General features: G+C 47.6%; 1 long non-coding RNA gene across 1 annotated transcript; it reads left to right on the top strand.

Annotated features, from left to right (window-relative positions):
* The first annotated feature begins 2,516 nt into the window (after positions 1-2,516).
* Positions 2,517-3,526, top strand: LOC148803123 (uncharacterized). Its single transcript, XR_016084334.1, has 3 exons — positions 2,517-2,976; positions 3,044-3,127; positions 3,208-3,526. It is a non-coding gene; the product is annotated as an uncharacterized LOC148803123 (long non-coding RNA).
* Positions 3,527-5,828: the final 2,302 nt, after the last annotated feature.

The raw sequence follows: 5,828 nt of genomic DNA, 5'->3' as shown, positions 1-5,828 counted from the left end.
TCCAGCAGCAGCCATCCAGAGTCAGATGGTCAGACAGAGTGAATGAACTCCCTCCTTGAAGAGTACCTCCGCCATTTTGTATCAGCTACACAGAAGAATTGGGTTTGATTGCTGGACATTGCATAATTCTCCGTCAACACACAGAAGAGCTCCTCCACCAATCAATCCTTTTGAAGTTGTCACCGGCCAACTACCAAGGTGTCCACACAACATCGTCAATGACCATCAGGGAAGAAGCCGTCGAGCCTTCACTTTCACCAGGGAATGGAAAGAATGCCTTGACCTTATCAGAGCCTCACTAGAGAAAGCCTCCAAAAGAATGAAGAAATGGGCCGATTTGGGTAGACGACCCGAGAACTTCCAAGTAGGTGACCTAGCCTTAGTAAAACTCCATACCCATTGCCTTTGGTTTTTCCGAAGAGTACACCCCGGGCTTGTGAGAAAATATGAGGGACCCTGTGAAATCCTAGCCAAAGTAGGTGCATCAGCCTATAGACTCAAACTACCCCTTGGCTAAAAGTCTATCCCATCTTTCATGTAAGCCAACTTAAACCCTATCATGCTGACAACCAAGATACCTCCCGAAACCAAAGCCAACGCTCACATCCAACTTACCAACCACCTAAGAACCGATCCCTTGACTCCATCCTCAACCATAGGTTGTCCCAATCCTCCCAAACATCAGAATGGGAGTACCTGGTGAAGTGGAAGGGACTTGCAGAAGAAGTCACTTGGGAGCTTGCTGAAGACCTCCTTCCATTCACAGTGAAGCTGGATGAGTACTTGAGGAAGAATCTTCGAGGACGAAGATTGAATTGAGTGGGGGAGACTGTGACGGATCAACCACCATCATCACCATCAAGTACGGCATCAGCACGCCATCTAAGTGTCTTGGGTTGGGTCATTGTACTCTTTTTGTAAAGGGGGATATGCCAATGGCAATTATGTAAATAATAGTATGGATATTCAGTATTTTGATGTATCTTACTATCACTTCTCCAAAAGCTTAACATAGTCGAATGAGTCATTAGTGTATAAAGGTTAAGCACGAGACCCCCTCGGCACTGAAGTGTGTGCTTGTGCTTGCCACACGGGACCCAACACATAGCCCCGTGACAAGAGGGAGATAATCAACGGTGCACAATTAGCACTCATAATCTTGTGGGTGTCGCTCGCCTTGTCTTACGGCCCAGTATAATCGGCTATTTGGATAAGGGAGGAGAGGCTTAGTCATGTTTTTACCATTCGGACCATCTCTTGCATCAATTTGGCTACGACAGCATGGGATTGCAGTTCTTGCATTCGGACGGTGAGGATGTATTTTGGCAGGCACAACGGCCTCGCCTTTGCCAATATCACGCGTTTTCCAAGCACGTGGAGGTGGGTAGCTTGTTGCTCGTGGCTACCTTTGCTCTCTATTCGGTGGGTTTTAGATGTTCTTGGTTACAGAGCCATGTCCAAGGCATGTAATGGCTCCTCATCCAGGCACGCAACAGAGCAAGCATAGCAAGCAGAAGAGCAGCCCCGCACCATTCGCAGTCGCCGCGCCACCCCAAGGAGAGAGTCTGGATCCCCTGTCGGTGTAGGAAAACTAGCGGCCGCTGTTGATAAAGGTAAGTAAGTCGGCCTTCTGTTGCGAAGAAGCAGAGAACAGAGACGCCGAGCCAACTAAGGGAGCAGTTTATCCCTGTCAGAGTGACTGTCCCCATCCATTCTCGAATGCACATGAAGAGAGTGTCGAGGTGTTTACATTCTATCGTACCACCAGACACTCCTGTACAAAGCGTGCAATGTTATGAGCACCCACACCACGCGGCAGCAGTTGAGGCAGCAACACGCGCACGGTAGGCCCCGCGCAGCGGCGGCACCATGAGCCACGCACGGCACCGCGCGCGCGCACACGCCGCGCAGCAGCGGTACCATGAGCCGCGCACGGCACCGCGCGCACGCACCGCGCAGCACCGCGTGCACACACCGCGCAGCAGCGGCACCTTGAGCCGCGCACGGCACCGCGCGGCAGCGGCACCACGCACAACACCGCGCGCACCACGCGACGGCAGCACCATGAGCGCGCACGCAGCAGCAGCAGAGCGGGGCCCACATGACAGCTCATAGGGTGGGCCCACCCTTATCCAAAAAACGTCAAGAGAACGCATGTTTCCCTCATCCCTTATCCCATTCGTCCTTACCTTATCCCCTTTTCTTAGAAGGATTTTTAGTACCATTAAAAGCAAGTAGTTTAATTAGGAGTAGGAGTTTGAGTCCGTTAGGACTAGTCTAGCCGAATCCAACAAGGAAACCTCCTCTTGTAATCTCCTATTTAAGGAGACACTATTACTGAATGAAGTATCGAATTTTGCAGTCAAGAAAGGAAGTAAGGAGAGTTCGGTGATCTCTTGGACAAATCACCCCCCACAGTCAAAATAGGGCCTGTACGCAAGGCCAAGGGCAAGGAAAGGTCCGAGGCTCTGACGGCAGAACGACCCGTGACACGATCCTACGCTCGGGCCCATAACATGCAACCTACTGCACGTATTGCTAAAGTTCACCGAGCAAGGAAGGAAGGGTCTGTGTGTGCCTCCACCGAAATCGGCCACCCCTATTATTGAACCTGAAGCGAATAAACCAGTGAACTGGCCCCTTATAGGGGCAATATAGACTACCGCTCCCGTCGCTGGAATTCATGGGAGGAGGTTGCAGTCGACGACGTGGAGAAATGTGACCCAAGCAGAGGTGGCTCAGAAAGAAACAACCGAAGTGGATACTGTATAGAGAGATACAGTGCAGGGACCGGCACAGAGGGAGACAGTTCAGGAAGAGGTGTAGAAAGAGACAACTTAAGGGGAGTTGCAGGACTCGGGTGATGGTCCCAAGGGTTCTGTTCCAGAGGTGGTTATTACTGTCCCGATCACCAGTAAGCATGTCAAGAAGATCGCTTGTCGTCCATGGGAGAAAGGGATGGGAGAACTTGACCTGGTAATACTTAATCGCTTTATGTTGTACTGGTCATTCCATTTTTACTGATCAACTTGTTGTATTTCAGACATTTATACTAAGGAGGGATCATCTCGATTCACCAGACTTCATTGGCCCCCAATTCCTTGGTGGGAAAGTTACTCTTGAAGAGGTATGACATTTGTGTTCATTTTGATGTTTTGTAATTACTTTATAACCCTTTTGGTTTACTGAATGATCGCTGCATTGCAGACCCCTATCTAGCGTGGTCCTTCCAGTGTTGTTGTGCCGAACATTATCAAGCGCCTAGTCAAGGACTTGAATCAGATTCGATTGGTGGGTAAGGGAGAAGAGACGGTCGCGGCCGCCGATGATCCTGTAGACGAGCGGGCTCCCTCGGCTAATGAGGGCACCCAAGGTGGTGGCTAGCATGAGACAAAGCCAGGGATGAAGTGGGAGAGGGTGAGAACGTTCCAAGTCCTTCACAACAGCAACATTCGCATGGGACGGGCCGCACGGGGGTAGAACATCCAGTACACTAGAATGAAGCACAACCCCCCAACAACTCCAAGATGAGGCAGGCCTAAATCCAATGGGTTTGATTGGTCACTTACATGAGAAATTGCACCTATACACTTGATTGAAAAATTAGCTTTTATCTTACAAAACTCAGTTTTGAACTTGTCCCGTATTGGAAAATTATAAGTTTTGTTTTTAGTATTTTAATACGAGTTGATTTACACTCCTTAGAAATAGTAGAGGAGAGTATGGGGGTTTGATACCGCGCAACGTGCGTGCACATAGGCGCTTTAGAGACGCACTTTGCTCGCACATGCGTGGCTCGCGAATGGCGGCTTTGCTTTTGTTGCGATGCTGACCGTTGATCAGATCAACGGTCACGATTCAATCGGGTGTGATCAAGAGCCACAATTCAAAGTTAACAATCATTTTAACTACTTTTTAAACAGTCACAATTTGTGACTGTTCAAAGTGCCTTCTCTGAACCAGCACCTACATTTTCATAAACTATTTAAGGAGCATGAATCAGACTTCAAAAACACACATTTTCGAAATCCACTTTATCTCTCTCTCTCGGTCCGGTTTGCTACAGTCTCACAGAAAGTTTCTCCGGAGATTCTTCAACCTTGCTAGTTGCAGATTTTCGCCCAAGGCTCTATTGTATCCTGGGAACGGATATGTCTATAACCCAACAACAAACTCAATGAAACTGAGTGGGGGCAAATAACGTTCTAAAAACAGTGTCTTCAGACGCACTTCAGATCTTCTCCTCCAAAGTTACAGTAACCTCATTTTCCAAACAGAAGGCATCGCCCATCCCTCAGGACCAACCAACCCAATAGCATCATTCGGAAGATGAACCACACGTAGCAAAAGATGCATAGGTATTGCCCCTGGTTGCTAATGTGGTGGAGGATGGGGCCTCAAATGTTGTGGGGGGTGTCGAGAACCCTATACCTAGACCTCTCCATGAGCTCATTTCGGAGAGTAGTAGCGAATATAGTTCTTGCAAGGATAAGGTGTCCTCTGATCTTCTCTCCAAGCGGAACTCAACGTAGTGGAAAAGGAGCTCACAGAGCATTATGAGGAGATGCTCCCCATATTGGCTTCACAGTCATGGACCCTACCAACGTTTAGGGAGTTAGAAGGCGTGATCTCCCTGATCATCCAAAAGGGTTGGGTTCCTACAACCGAATTTCCTCCTGTTGTGATGAGCGCTTCTCCCAACACGGTGGTTGGTTTGATGAACTTTGTTATGTCACAACCCATCGACACTCTCTCTTAGTCCATCTCCGCCCGCTGGCCGAAGACTTGCACTTCTTTTGCTGCGATGGACTTTAATATGGAACACATCAAAGGCAGGGTTATTCAATTGGCCCACAAGTTTTGGAAGGTCGGGCACAAAGGCTATGCTAACCTCCGAAAGCAATTGTCTATGGTTGAAGCCAACATTTCCAAGAATGAGGCCAAGATGGCATAGCTAAATGTAGAGATGGATGGCCTTCATGAAGAATTGGCCTGCCTCCATGAGCAACGCGTTTAGCTTGCTCAGACTAGGGACCAAAGGCGCAAGCTCGACAAGATTATGCGGCTTTGGGTCGGGTGGTATAGTGTGGAGTCACAAGTAGTATGGTCCCTTGTTTCTTTTGTGATCAAAATTTTTTTGTTGTACATTTCACTGTAAATGAGACATTTTGATGTTACGGTTATTAACTAGGGAAGAAAAACTTCTTTTGTTAATATTGCTTTTGTAATATCTTGGTACTAGTATTGGCATCGCAATTTCAGAATAGTATATAGTAATTGTGCCTTGCCTTATCCTTTTGTTCAATTGTTAAATGCTACATATTTCGATCCGTCCTTAGCCGTGATAAGGGGTCTGGAATGAGTATGGTGTAAAGAATCCAATCCACTCCTACCCACTACGAAGGGACCCATTGGTTCACCATCACAATCTGATATTGGCAATACTCAGACTCTTTCTATGATTTTACGTTTTTAAGACCATTCATCATGCAAAACCTCTTTGTGTACACCCTTTTCCTGTTGCGGTAGGCAATTGCAACACTTCCTTGCTTCTGTGTTTATCACTTTACTGAATTTCTTTCGCCATGCGATGCGCATAGCAACGCACTAGTGATTCTCACTTGTGATGCATCCTCTTCTTTGTTCGACGGGCTTTCAGTAGGCAGAGTATTGCTAATTCGTTGGAAAATTAATATACTGAGGCTTGCCAATACAGGGTTCCTTCGGCTAACTCGTGTTGCTCGGGGTGTTTTTGAATAGTTTTGATGGTTGTCGTTTGTTTGGGCTTTGCCTTAGTTCATGTAAGATAGCGGTCTAACCAACACTTT

This window comes from Nelumbo nucifera, chromosome 1, assembly GCF_055504915.1.
Source record: "Nelumbo nucifera cultivar China Antique chromosome 1, China Antique-T2T, whole genome shotgun sequence".
Classification (NCBI taxonomy): Eukaryota; Viridiplantae; Streptophyta; class Magnoliopsida; order Proteales; family Nelumbonaceae; genus Nelumbo; species Nelumbo nucifera.
This window is presented reverse-complemented; position numbering and strand designations above follow the sequence as displayed.